The 14,771-nt window shown below is 42.4% G+C and overlaps 1 long non-coding RNA gene across 1 annotated transcript in view; it reads right to left on the bottom strand.

Moving 5' to 3' along the window:
- LOC140595909 (uncharacterized) overlaps window positions 1-14,771 on the bottom strand; it is a 75,563-nt gene that overhangs the window by 12,757 nt on the left and 48,035 nt on the right. Inside the window, exons 8-13 of the long non-coding RNA XR_011997846.1 lie at window positions 13,614-14,026; window positions 12,330-12,514; window positions 7,757-7,853; window positions 5,670-5,905; window positions 5,294-5,403; window positions 1,763-1,918 (exon numbers count right to left, since the gene is read on the bottom strand). This is a non-coding gene — a long non-coding RNA (uncharacterized lncRNA). The remainder of the gene's footprint in view (window positions 1-1,762; window positions 1,919-5,293; window positions 5,404-5,669; window positions 5,906-7,756; window positions 7,854-12,329; window positions 12,515-13,613; window positions 14,027-14,771) is intronic.

Below are 14,771 nucleotides of genomic sequence, written 5' to 3'. Positions count from 1 at the left end.
GGGCTTTCCCAGGGTGATTAAGGAAAATACCTCATTTCAGCTTTTATAGAGCTCACTAGTCAAAATAATAGCAATAGCAGTAGAAATTAGCTAACACTTATATACCGTTTGCTATGTGTCGGGCTTTGTTCCAAGTCCCTTACATACATTAATTTAAATAAACTGGAGTTAGTCTATGCCAGCTCATGAGTAAGTGTCAGTTGTTAAACTTTTGGAAATTTATAAGCCAGTTGTTAAACACAGCCATGATTAAAGAATTCAGTAAATTCTTTTTAAAAACAAGGTTAACAAATGTTCAAAATTAATCTCTCCCTAATCTATTTCACTACGTTTACTATTATCTACATTCTTGGGGTTATTTCAATGCATTGTTTCTGTGTTAGAGGAAATATTATGTCACGTCATGGTGCACTGCTGTGCATCTCTTTCCAACGCCATACTCAGTGATGCTACTTTGATAGCTTCAAATTATCCACAAAGGGAGAATTTACACCACAGAGATTGCCAAATGCTACATACCAATCAAGAGAGGTGGTTGTTAAACCTTTACTGCTTGATCCTTATAAAAATTGTAGGAGGTTTGTGCAATTATCATTTCCATTATTTAGAAAAGGGATCCCATGCACAAGAAGGCTAAGTGACATGCCCAGAGCCACACAGCTACATAGTGGCAAAGCCAGCCTTGAACACAAGCAACCTGGTTCCAAAATCCTGCTCCTTATGATTATAGGCAGTAACACTGGTTTGTATACAATGGAAAATAAAGTATATCCAAAAATGGCTGATGTGTAATTTCTTCCCAGATAGAAAGAAAAATATGTCCATGTTGTAGTAAGTGCAGTTAAACAGAGTTCCTAGAACCTTCGTGGTTGAAGATGAATGACTGAATGAGTCAGTGAATGCGCTTCATTCATAAGAAGGCTTATTCCAAAGGAATCGGAAACCCCTTTGTCTTCTGGACTGTCTTCAGGACTACGTTTACGACCTCCCAATATGCTGTGTTGCAGCTTCTACTCTTGCTCCATTTAGCCACCACATTAAGCAATGGTATTAGTTTCCTGTGGCTGCTGTAACAAATTATCATAAATTTAGTGGCTTAAAGGAAATGTGTTCTCACAGTTCCAGAGGCCAGATATCCAAAGTCAGTTTCACTGAGCTGAAATCAGGTGTGGCCAGAGCCATACCCCCTCTGGAAGATCTGGGAAGAGTTTGTTTTCTGCCTCTCCCAGCTTTCCATAACTGTCAGCATTCCTTGGCTTGTGGCCACTTCTCTCTCTGTTCTGTGTTCACATAGTCTTCTCCTCTGTGTATATGCATGCGATCTCCCACTATCCCTCTCCTCCTATAATGGTGCTTGTGACAGCATTTAAGACCCACTTGGATGTTCCAGGATTAGCTCCTCCTCACATCTTTGGCCACATAAGATAATATTCACAGGTTCTGGGGATTATGACATGGATAATATCTTCAGAGCCACCATTCAGCCCACTATAGCCATCATCATTAATGACCACAACCCTCTCCTCCACTGACAGTGAGAGTTACAAGGGGCTACGAGCGGGATTGCTGTCTGCAAAAGTCTACAGCTTATAGAGACAGAACTCATACAAAGATGTCAATCATGTGGGTTGTAAAATCGGGCACTGATGTGGAAACAGGCAGTTTCTTAAATAGTTAGATGGTCTTACGATATGGTGCAGCAATTCCGTTCCTAGGTACATACCCAAGGGAAATTAAGGCTCATGTTCACATAAAGACTTACCCAGGAATGTTCAGAGCAGCACTATTCAAACCAGCCAAAAGGTGGAAACAGCCCAAATATCCATCAACTGGTGAATGATAAATACAGTACAGTATATCCAAACAATGGAACACTATTCCAACGTAATTCCATTGGTACAAAGGAATGAAGTTCATGCTAAGTGAAAGAAGCCAGACACAAAAGACCACATTTTATATCACTCCATTTATCCAAAATGCCCAGGAAAGGTAGGACGGCAAGGATTGACAGCCAATGCTGGTAATGGTTGCACAATTCACTAAAAATCATTGAACTGTACACTTAAAAAGGGTGACTTTCATGGAATGCAAATTACACTTCAGTAAAATTATATTTTTTAAATAAATAATAGCACAAGACCACACATGCCAAGGGGAAAGCGAATGATGAAAAGGTTGAGAATTTGACTGACAAAGCAAAGCGTCAGACAGAGCATGATCCTGGGCTGGGCTGGCAGACAAGCAAAATCTGGGGGAGAACCCACCCAGGAGTGCCATGGGAAGGGTCTAGTCTCTGAGGCCCACGGTGTCATCCTTCTCTCTACCTCTTTCATGAACATCCCACTCGCCTTCCCTCGGCCTGCTGCTTAAAGGCCCAGGGGTCCTGTGGCCCAGTGGACTTCCTGAGCCTAGCCTAGCCCAAGATGAGTAGCAGCAAAACATGTCAGCCCCTCCCTGCTCCCATAACTCTGAGCCAGGCTTGCTGGGGCCTCCTCCCTCAGAAGAAGGATGTTTTGGGAGACAATCTAGCCGGAACCTTCCAAAACAAGATGATAATACCTTTTCATGTCCTTTTGGATCTATCTGACAATATTTCCTATGGATTTTCTCTCAAAAGGTTGACAGGAAGCTCTAGGGTTCTGTTGTCTAACTCTGATGAACCATCCACATTGTTGCAAAACATTCCCTAAAGATGATGATTTCCCATATATTTGGAAATCAACCAGACACTCTAACCTAGCCTCGGCTTAACTAAGAAAGAACTTTTTCTTTCACAAAACTATTAGTGATATTTTAAAAAAATCTCTGAAAGACCATAGGACAGACTTTAGAAATTAGATATCTACTGTCAAATTGCAGTCTAATAGGATTACAGGCCAGTCCTGGGTCTCAAGTCACATGTTATAAATATGTGAAGGCTATCATTTGGGGAAATACCATTTATAACATATATTCTGGGGCCCCAAAGATGATAGTTAACTACTTCACAAGGTTGACAAGAGGATAACATGTAATGTGCAGGAACTGGCACACTCAAAGCAGAACTCAGTAAACGATTATGGTAATGGGCACTATTAGCCTTTAAGTAAAAAGAAAAAGAAGAGGAAAAGTAAACACCCAGGAATCATTTGAAAGATAAATGAAATTTAAACCAAAATGGGATACTGTTTTTCAGCCATTCCAATGCAGTACAAGTGTTAGAAAAAATGTGAACCCAGAGGAATGACCATCTGTTGATAGTGGGAATATTCGCTGCTACAACCAAGTAGGAAAGAAGTTCCACATTATCTTGAAAAGCCAAACATACACACCATATAAGACCCAGCAATTCCACACCCTAGAGAGACTTTGCATATAATGCCTCAGGAATCATGAGCAAGAATGTTTGTAGCAGTGTTGTTTATAAAACCAAAGAGTTAGAAATGACCCAACTGTCCATTGACAGGACACTGAATAAATAAAAGGTGGTACATACACATAAGGGAATACTATTCATCAGTGAAAACAAGTGAACCTAATGCTGCAGAAATCAAACATTGGTGATTTTGGAACACAGCGTTAAAGTGCAGAAGACTTACACAGTGTGACTCCATTTTCAAAAGAGATAAAATTAAATAATATGCCATTTGCAGACATGCAAAAATCAAGGGTTTCTTTGTGAAGATGCTGAGCAATGGGATTGGGAGATGCTCATCAGGGTTTCAAAAGAATCCGTGATGTACGATTTCTCAGGCTGTGTGGTAGGTTCAAGGCTGTTTATTTTCTTTTTCTAAATATATCTCACTGTGCACAGATTATTTCTAAAGAAAATAAGTCCTAATATTCACAACAGAAAAATCAAAGAAAGGTGACCAGTTGATCCTCAAAAGAAGATATGTCCATGACTAAGAAACTAATTTTTAAATATTCAAATTTAGTAACAATCAGATAGCTATAAAAAATTATTGCAAATTTTTTAAACAAGTAGCATTTTTCACCAATTAGATTGGCAAAGATATTTTTAAATAGCACTTAATGCATATGTTAATGCAATGAGATGGGCAGTTTGTTATACTCTGCTGCTAAAAGGGTAAGTCAGGACAACTTTGGGCGCCTGGGTGGTTCAGTTGGGTAAGCGTCTAATTCTTGGTCTCAGCTCAGGTCATGATCTCAGGGTCATGAGATAGAACCACGCGTTGGGCTCATGCTGGGTGTGGAGCCTGCTTAAGATTCTCTTTCTTCCTCTTGCCTCTGCCCCTCCCCTGCACTCTCTTTCTCTTTCTCAAAAAAAAAAAAAAAAAAAGAAAGAAAAGAAAAAAGGAACAACTTTTCTAAAAGGCTGCTAAACAATACATATCAAGAAGACTTTACATTTGTTTCCTTGACTCAGTATCAGAAGCTCACAAGAGAGTCAGTGAAAGATTTAGATGCAATACAGCATCGTTCACAACAGCCAAAAATGCAAACCACATATCCACTCATTTGACGAACATTTACTGAGCACCTGCCATGCACCAAGTATTCTTTGGGGGCACCTGCAATATTGTAGTGAACAAAATTGACAAAAATCTTTACCCTCGTGGAATTTACATTACGGTGGGAAGAATCAATCACAAACAGTAAACTTGGGAAAGAGCTAAAGTAAAATAGTACATGAGAGAACAGGTGCTGGAAGACCAAGAAAAAGCAGGGCAATATAAGAGGGATCAGGAATGGCTGGAAACAAGATGAGGGGGAACAGGTTACTTCACTAAGAAGCTGATATTTGAGCCAAGTTTCAAAGGAGGTGAGATATCTAGATAGTGGGTCCCTGGGCATTGGAAGAAGAGGGAACAGCTGGTGCAAAGATGTAGGGACACAAGCCTGTCCAGCAATTAGAGAAGCAGTAGGGAGTCTAGTAGCTTGAGTACAGCAGTCAGAGAGGAAGCTGGGGACCACAGAGAAAAAGAGCTCCGGGGCACTTATGAAGGGCTTCAAAGGACTTAACTCTCAGCAAAATAGGGAGCCTTTGCCGCTTTGGAAGAGAGAGCCATGCTGTGCCTTTTTTTTTTTTTTTAAAGCATCCAAGTGTTCAAACAATAAGGAAATAACCAAATAAATTATAGTAAATACGGTGCTTGTTTATAGTAGGACCTCAGGAAACATCTAGAGGACAAATGAATACAATGAAATACCATACAGCCATTAAAATCATAACTTCAAAGAATATTCAGTGACCTGGAAGAGTGTTTATCATGAATATTAAGTGAAAAAAAAATCTGATTAAAAAGTTGCATGTAGGGGCACCTGGGTGGCTCAGTGGTTGAGCGTCTACCTTTGGCTCAGGGCGTGATCCCGGGGTCCTGGAATCAAGTCCCGCATCAGGCTCTCCGCAAGGAGCCTGCTTCTTCCTCTGCCTCTGTCTCTGCCTTTCTCTCTGTGTCTCTTATTAATAAATAAATAAAATATTTTTTAAGTTGCATGTAAGTTACAGTTCCAATTTTGGAGATAGCTAGATAATAGAAACAAAAGTAGATTAAAAAATTATAAGGAAATACCATCAGATATGAAATGGCTGTAAGTAATTGATGAAATTACAGATTTTTATAGCATTTGTATTTTTATATATTTCTGAATGTTTTGTACTAAAGCATACTACTACTCTCATAATCAGAACAAAAAATAAATACAACCTTAAAAAAAAAACCTACCACAACTGCTTGGTATTCTTCACCACTTCCATGGTGAATGTCTGGAAATACGTCCATTGATCAAAATTATTGGATTTGTTCTGGGTCCACGGGAAAATGGAAGGTGTTTGATATTCATTGGCAGAATTTAGCAGCAGGCAGCCTGCAGTTCATCAGTGTGGCTGTCACCAGTAGTTCAATAAATCCATTGGAATCACTACAGAAGAATTTCTAATGGGATCATGGAAACAATTTGGCTGGTAAAAAAAAACACATGATTAAAAAATCATTACATTATCTACCAGGCAGGAGAAGAATTGCCTAATTTAACCACGAAAGTCACTACAAAAGACCAAAATAATTATAGTGTAAACGGATACCCAAAATAAGGGATCATTTTATTTTAATGATACCTTGAAAGAAAATTATGGGTGCGGGGTGAGTTTGCCAGAATCAGGTAAAACAGCTCATTAGCACCCTTACTGGACTCAATTGACTGCTCATTTGGATCTGAGGCAGCACCCGATACCCTCCTCCCCCTGCCCCCCCCCCACTATCCCGGGAGCTCCTTCTTATTAATTTCATTTTGGTGCTTGGGTCTCATGTCTTCAAATGCCTGCGTCTCATGCTGGAGGACAGGTCTCCCCAAGACACATCTCCTTTGAAGTTCCTACGAAGCTCAATTTGTAGCAGCATTTCATCCCTCTGTAGCCAAGAACATGTTGATCCATCAGAAAAATGTGGCAATTTGGTCCACGAGGCATATGGAGTGATGAACCAAGCAAAGAGTCCTTCCCAGAACCCCAAAGTGGGATTTCCATGAAGCATTTGCAATGCTCCCAGAAACTTGCTTTCCCTTCCTCAAAGGAAGAGTCAGTCCATGGCCACTCTTTCCTAAGAGCTGGAGCATGTTCTTGCACAATTGCATCTTCAAATCCAATGTCTTCCCCAGCAAAGGTGGCTCCAGAGCTAAGTGGTCGCTGGTTTATTTAATCAGGTTCTAAGTTCAAAGGTGGGTAAGTCCCTGCATTAAGGAGTGAATTATTTCAGAGGAAAAGGGGATAGATAATTTGTTGACCTGCTATGGGATCAAGGGTGCTCTGGGGAAACAGTGAAGAGTCTGGAGCCAGGCAGGGCAGAGGTGGTTACTTTTCCTTTGACAAGAAATGGCTCAAGGTAATTCCAAATAAGTTAGGCAGACGAGAGGACAATGGGATCATTCTTATGATGCCTGACACAAAATACTCTGAAAATAAGCCCAATATTGCTGGGTTTTATTGTTATCACTATTGTTTTGTTTTTATGAAAACAGCTTTTCTCTCCAATTACAATCCATGTTCAGCATGAAGTTCTTGTATTTCACTGGCTTGAGACAAGAAGTCTTACACTCCAAAGGTCTTGTTTTAAAAAAAAAAAACTCAACTGAGTCAATCTGAAGATCGAATTGATTTTACTCGTTGGTTCGTGAGTCACATAGCAACCCATCCAGCAAGCAGAAAAGAACTCCCAGGAGCTGTACAAAATGGAAGACTTTTCTAGACAGAAAGACGCAAAAGCAAGGAAGTTATTCTAGCAAAGAATGGGTCATTTCAGACAAGGTCACTTGTGGAAGAAATGTTGATATGCAACCGATGTTTTGTGTTAGGACCCCAGATGAAACATCTCAAATGGGAAAAGAGGCCCAAAACCTGCCCCCAAACTCCTGAGGAGTGCCTCAGGTAGGTAGGATCTTTCTGAGGTAGGAAAAGATGAAGGACCCTGGGAAAAGGAGGAGCACTATGTTGGCGTGCTAGGAAGGTAGTGCCACTGGAAGGCCACCAGGCCAGCCCCAGGGGGTGGGGGTGGGGTGGAGATAGAATCCTCCTTCCTCACCCCAACCCTCTCCACAGCAGCAGTTCTTGATTCTTGGGTGTGACTAGGGTCCCTCTGAAGGAAGGAGGGGTGGCAGCTTGGGTTTTCCAGTGATTCTCCTAACCGAGAGCTACAAATTAAAGGCAGCGCCATCTTCTCCTCAGTGAAGCTGTTCCCAGCATCCTCAATCCTCCTCAACCAAGATGGATCGGCCAAGGTTACCTGAATTTGTAATAAGACTAATGGCAAACACTTACCTGAAAACTCTGATAAAAAGAAGCAGATATTTCTCCTTACTGGTATGAAAGGATTTTCTCTTTTCCAGTTAGAAGTCAAAAGATATGAGTGAACCACCTAAAGGGTAGAACATGATAAGCGTTTAAAACAACTATGCTGGAAACATTTTTCTGGGCCAAAAGGTGGGAGAAAGCTCTCCTTTCTCTTTCCTTCCTTTCCTAAAGAATTCACTCCTGAAGCCATTAGGTGGAGGCAGACCACAGTGGGCTCCCACGGGCAGTGGGAGAGGGTCAGAAGCTGCAGAGCCCAGAGCAGAGGGGCAAGGGCCAGGTGGGATGAGAAGGAAGCCACACCCGCAGGCAGCTACATAGGGGGGAGGGTCAGAGCCCGGGTGGGGGGGCAGGGGGGACAGCACAGATGATGGCCAGACACACAGCAGGTGAGGAGGGCGCCCAAGGTGAGGTGTTCAGCGAGGATGTCAGAACCCAAGCTGGGCCAGGAGAGGCCACACAGAGGGGTTGGCCCCCAGAGGGTGCAGAGCCCCAGCCGAGGGTGAGGGTGTGGAGGGTGACCATACGGAGGAGGAGATGGTGGTGGAGAAGAAGTATCAGTGATGCTCTGGGAGATCAATCAAACAAGCAAATATATTAAGGGTATTGGGAGCCGAGTCTCTTGTTGTCAGAGAGGGAAGCTACAAATATGAACCCAACAACGTCGGTGTTGAATTCGAATCAGAGCTATGGATGCGAACCTACAGTTTTCCACGTAAAAGCTAATCACAGAAAAAAAGATTGCACATGTGAGTGCACGTGGGCCTATGTGTTACTCCTTGGGAAAATGGCTCATTCCCCGGCTGGAGCAGGAAGGTACGAGTCAAGCCTGGAGCATCTTATGGTGGGAAACAACGCACCCATAGAATGACAAAGACATGTCCAAGGACACAGAACCCAACTTGCGAAGAGTCCACCGACCAAACTCAGGGACAATTAAGCAAGAGCATCTCATGAGTGTGTAGCCCACGACAGAAACAGGAAGGAAACCATGGGTCCTTACAGACTTCATCAATGCAACAAATGAAAGTTGGAGGCTGAATGGGATATTTACGTGGTTTCAGTCAGATTACCTCCCCCAGAACACCTTAAGGACACCACCTTAATCAAGGCACCAAAATGGACATTGCCAGTCACTGGACAAATTAAAATCCTGTGCATCTAGAGAGGATGCAGTGGGAGAACATAGCCTCCCTTCTGTGATTTCCCTGCCCAAAGAGAAGAATCAAAATGGAATCATGAGCAAACAGCAGGCGAACTCAAACTGAGGGACAGTCTACCAACCAACCGGCCTATAACCTTTTAAAGTGTGAAAGTCAGGAAAGTCAAGGGGAGACTGAAAATTTGCTGCCAGATAAGGAAACCAAAGAGGCATAATAACTGCATGGCATGCATTATTCAGAACTCGATCTCTTTGCAATAAAGCGTGTTGATTGGGGCAACTGGTGAAACTGTAGGGGAGACTGCAGTTTAGACAGTAGTGACGTATGTCTTTACATTCCCGACCAGGATGGTTGTAGTGTGGCCACGCGAGGGAAAGCCCTCGTCGATTGTGTGCAACACGCATTAAAGTATTTAGAGATGAGGGGCAGCAGCTGGGCAACTTCCTCTCAACTAGTTCAGAAAACATGTTTTTAGACCATAGTTGCAAACTTTCCATAAGTTTGTGATTGTTTAAAAGAAATTTGAAGTTTGTTGTTTTTTTTTTACATCTAGATAAATATGTCCTGTGATGACAATGAACGACCTGATAGGAAGGCTCTCCTACAACTATCAGGGTGCCTGGCCGTTCTACCCGCTGTGGGTGAGACAGAACTTTCTGGGGCAGTTCTTTGGGTTCCTCCAAGAGCAGCTGGGCCTTCATCTTTGAAGTCTGGTTTTCTCTCGACCATGGAACTCTCGTTCCAGATGATTTACGTTTATGATTAGCATGGCTTCTCCAGGCTCAAAAATCCATCCCATGCTTAAGAGAACTTAAAACACAAAAGGCCAGGCACCTGTGCATTGAGTTTCCTTGCCAAGTAGCACAGGATTGTTGCCACCAGCTGACATCTGTACACTGTGTGCACACAGTGGCTCACTGGTCAGAAGCCAAAACTTTTGAAGGACGCCAAATGGTTGGGGCTGAACCAATGGTTGAACCATTGATGCCAAATGGTTGGACACCAAGAGAAAGCCATTCCTCCTCTTCCTCCTTCTTCCTTCTTCCTTTCTTCCTTCCTTCCTTCTTCTTCTCCTTCTCCTTCTCCTTCTCCTTCTCCTTCATTGAACTTATCAATACTTATCAAGTAGTTAATTTGAGCCAGACATTATACTCAAAGAAGGGGATGGAGCTGTGAATAAAATCTCGGTCTTTCTCCTCAAGGAGAATACAACCTAGGGCACTGCCTAAAGACCACATTTTCTAAATTGAACAGTAACATATACACACAAAAGCACACAAATCATAATTGCACCACTCAGTGAATTGTCCTGAATCAAACACACCCATGCAATGAGCACCCAAATCAAGAAATAGAACATTAAGAGAACCTAAGAAGCCTTGCTGCCCTTTCCAAGCACCACCCCTCCTCCCTGACCTCCTGACTTTTAGCAAAGCCTAGTTTTGCTGGCAAACCTTCCCTTGTAAGGGAGATTTAAAGGAGGACACCTAAGTACTGGCTCTTCTAGAATGGAATTTCTCCTCCTGGGGACCAGGATCATATAGTGCTAACATTATCTACTCGCACAGTGACTTGATTCTGCTTTTCCACAGTGCTGAGAGTTGCTGGTTAATGGTGACAATTTGAGCTTTGCCTGGTATGGATCTGGATGATAATTCCCATATGAAAAAGATTGAGCAGAACTGCTAAATTTGGTTGCCAGCAGGGGGTCCCTTTTGTTAGGCCAGATGCATCATGGCGGGATAGAGCAAGCACCCAACTCATGCAAAGGCCTAGCAGCAACCCTCAATGTAGGAGTTGTTTGGGTTGGCAAAGAGAGTGGAGTGGCACAATGAGTTTTATCCGTGGATCCCGTGGCCGTTCATGGGCTTGCGTGATTCTCAGGCGGCCCCAAAAGAACTCAGCCCTTGTTTCTTTAGCAGGAGGCCTTAATGAATACCTCCCTAATTTCCCATGGTGGTGCTGCCCCCTTGGGGCTGCTCACTTCTATGTCAGAAGATCCCACCTCTATCTCAGGGACTGTTGAATTCAAGTGCCCTTTTATTTGTGTAACAGAAAGCCCCACAGAGCTCAAGAGGAAGTAGGTGTACCTTCTCAGCTCGGCCGGTGAAAGTATCTCTAGTTTTTAAAGAAATTTCGAGCAATTGCAGGGCTGTTGAATCCCTCTCATCCTGAAGACTGCCCAGAGACAAAGTCCATTCCTCATGGAGGTCATAGGTCCCTCCCTCACCAATCCCTTCCTCACATCCTTTTCTTTTTCCTCTCATTCTGACCTGTTCTTTCTTTTCACTTTTCTCTTCCTTTCCTTCCTATCTTTTTCCTCTCACTCCATTATTGCTTCTAAGGCTTCTACTTGGGTCTCATCATTTGCAGTTGTATGAAGAACGGAGAGAAAGGAAGACAAACTCTTCCCCAGAGTGTGGTAAGAAGGAGGAGAATGTTCCTATAGATGGCAATGTTCGTCACCTGCACGGAGCAACTGAAAATGGAGAGACACGTATTGCTACTGTAGGGAGAGAAAAATTTCTCCTTTACATTTGGGTCTCCAGCTGGGCCTAAGAATTAAACTAACATGAGACAGATAAACAGGAGGAAAAGCATACAAGTTTTAGTTACTTTTTTTTTTAGACTTGTACATTAGAGCCCTCACAAGAAAAATGAAGACGCAAAGAAGCAGCTAGAGTCAAATGCTTCCACATGAAGTTGGACAAGGAGGACTAAACTGTGAACACGTGACAAGGCAGAGGGGCTTAGGCTAGGGTAGTTAATTAGGGAGAAGCAACTAGAAGGCTAGATTAGTTTATTTTTTAAATTTTTTTTCATTGGAGTTCAATTTGCCTACATATAGCATAACACCTAGTGCTCATCCCGCCAAGTGCCTCCCTCATTGCCCATCACCCAGTCACCCCAACCCCCCGCCCACTTCCCCTTCCACTACCCCTTGTTCATTTCCCAGAGTTAGGTGTCTCTCATGTTTTGTCACTGATTAGTTTAATAGGTTTGTTTGCACTCTTGGCCTTGACTCCTTGTCTCTGGTGATATGAATGTTTCTTGCCTTCTGCTATAGGCAGGACATCTTCCATATCAGCATCTCATCTCCTGCTTTCAGGAGGAAAAAGGAAGGATGCCCTCCATGGATCTGCTGTTTCTAAAGTGCCTTGAATTAAAAATGATCTGGAATAGGATATTTTGGGGTCATATCTTCTAAACCTTTCACTATATAGGAAATACTTTCCATGAAGTCTTCCTTTTAAAGAAGAATTTTGAAGAAGGTGACTAAGAGTCGTGTCCATCACTAAGATAAACTTAAATCTATAGAATATTCCATTTGAGCCCATTTCCAGAACTTAGAGGTCCTAAAAAGTCATCCAACCCAATACCTTCATTTCACAGATCAGATGGCAGTCCCAGAGAGGCTGATCAGCTTACGGTCACACAGGTAGTCAGTGGCAGGAACCCACATCTAAAATGGGGACTGCCCTTTCCCTTGGGATCATTCTTGTAAAGTTGGTAAACAAGCCAACTTCCTCCTAGGAGTCCTGCTTAAGTGGCAAGCTCTACGAAGCTGAAAGTAAAAAATGACAGTATCATTTGCAAAAGCATCCCACAGAACTAATTCCAGCCTTCAGAAAGCACAATAGAAAGTAATCCTCTAGCTGACTACCTTAAATTATGGGCAGCACATTTAGTGATGTTTCTCTGACTTACTCATTTAGGAAGTGTTGAAACTTTTCTGAGGAGTCCTATCTTTTTGTCTTCCTGTGGTTTTGTTTGAAATTCATTAACTGCTTTCATCCCTTGTGATCCCCTTCTCTCCCTCCCCACTCCTTCGCCCTTCCACCCCACCCCATCCCGGGTCAAATCTGAAGGATCTGCTAGGGGAATATCATAGTCACCAAGGACCTATCATCATCACCAAGATTGATCCCATATGGTGTCTACAAAGATGAGGGAGGAGGCCACGGTGCTTGCATACTCCACAGGGATGATGTGGGAATGCAACTCCTTTTGTCTTCATTCCCAGTCCCTGAGATGAGCTCAGCCTGCTAGAACCAAGAATCTCTACTCCCCTGGCTTCACTAGCACTTCCAGCCATGCTTTTTCCATTTCTTCAACTGCGTTTCAAGAGCAATGGGATTCAGAGGTTTGAAAAGCTTTAAAAAATATATTTCATGTGATCTTGTGCCTACAGAATTCATGCTCCAATTTACCTTTGAGCTCATGCCTATTCTTACTAATTCAATTGTTCCTTTTGTGTCTATAAATTATATTTGGATTTTTTTTTCTTTCCCCCAGTTCGTTTAGTTTCCAGGAGAGAAGAATTCTCATCTCAGGCTCTAATTACAGTCCCAGCACTAGTCTATCATTTGTTTCCAAGATGTTAGAAGAGGTGTCTCACTGAGTTCTTCCCTTTCAAGCTGGCTTCTCAGAATGTCAGTGGAGATTTCCAGAAGCTTCTTCCACTAACCATGTGTTGATTTGAACCCTGAACGGTTTCCCCCAAGTTATGTGCTACAGTGGAGGCAGGGAACCACAAAAGACTAAGCGCCCTCCAACATAATCCTTATAGCATTGGTGCTTGGAGCATCCTTGTCTTCAACTACAAAATGACAACTATTAATAACATTTTGAGTTTATTTCTTTTAAAGTAAGAAGCGACTTACTGTCTGGTTTCTTCTCATGGTCTTTGTCTGGCCAGCTGTGTTTGCAGAAGCCAGGAAAGACTTGCTGAAGAAGGAAGATCTGTCTGGTTGGACTAATTGCTTGCCCAGTTACCCAAGCATTACGACTCATGCCAATGGCCACAGTATTGAACGGTCAGCCAGAAATGGACATGAAAGAGAAAGAAAACATAAAAGCAAGTCTACTCTAGTAAACTGCATGGCATTCAAGGAGGGGAAAGACAAACAACTCAAAACACAACCTTAGAATGTTCTCAGCAAGAAACAGACGGCCCACGGGGGACCTCTGGAACTTCCTTCTGATGCAAAGTTCAGTTTTCCCGCGAAGTACTGAGTAATGGGAGGTCAGGCCATGGTAAAGGAGAGCAGACTCTCTCACCTTACGGAATGCAGCTCTGTGAAAGATTTATCACGTAGCTGATGGACTTGCCACATGTCGAAGACTAACTTTTATTTTATGAATTCTTTCCCCCACCCCTCACTCCACACAATAAAAACTGTAATTGTGGTGATAGGAAAGTATCTGTAACAATTTTAACACATGTGAGATTACCCAGGAGGTGTATCATGTGTAGGAGGTTTCAGAATTTCATTAATCCACCTTCTAGGAATGTGATATTTTACAGACTGTACTTGTGTACAGGACAAAGACAGCGAATTCCAAACAGACACTAAAGAACAGTCCCTCTTTTTCCAACCTGCTCCTCACATTTCTCTAGCTGAGTTGTTCAAAGGCAGAAAAGTAACTTGTTGGATGCTCTGCTACTGGCTTCTGACCCAGATCCCCTTCAGAAAACAAGTAAATTCTGTTTGCAGTTTACCAAAAATAGGGTTAGGAGCCAGACATTATATTAAATGAACTGACTGGGCATGAATGCCACTCGTTAATTTCCCTTTGTTAGATTTGCTCTACCAACTTCAATTTCAAAGATGTTAAAAAAAAAAATATATATATATATATGATATATATAGGAGATATATGTATATATCTCGCTGAGTTGAACTGTCTCTGCAGGTAGGCTGGCAAATCCTAGCAATGAATTTCCTGGGATGACCATTTACAGCTGTTTCCTTTACATAAATATTAGATAAGAATGCCCCTCTTTTTTAGGAAAAAGGATCTGTTACCCATAAGCCCTT

The sequence above is a fragment of the Vulpes vulpes genome, chromosome 16 (genome assembly GCF_048418805.1).
Source record: "Vulpes vulpes isolate BD-2025 chromosome 16, VulVul3, whole genome shotgun sequence".
NCBI classification, from domain to species: Eukaryota; Metazoa; Chordata; class Mammalia; order Carnivora; family Canidae; genus Vulpes; species Vulpes vulpes.
Note: the sequence above shows the minus strand (reverse complement) of the source record. Positions and strands in the feature narration are given on the sequence as shown.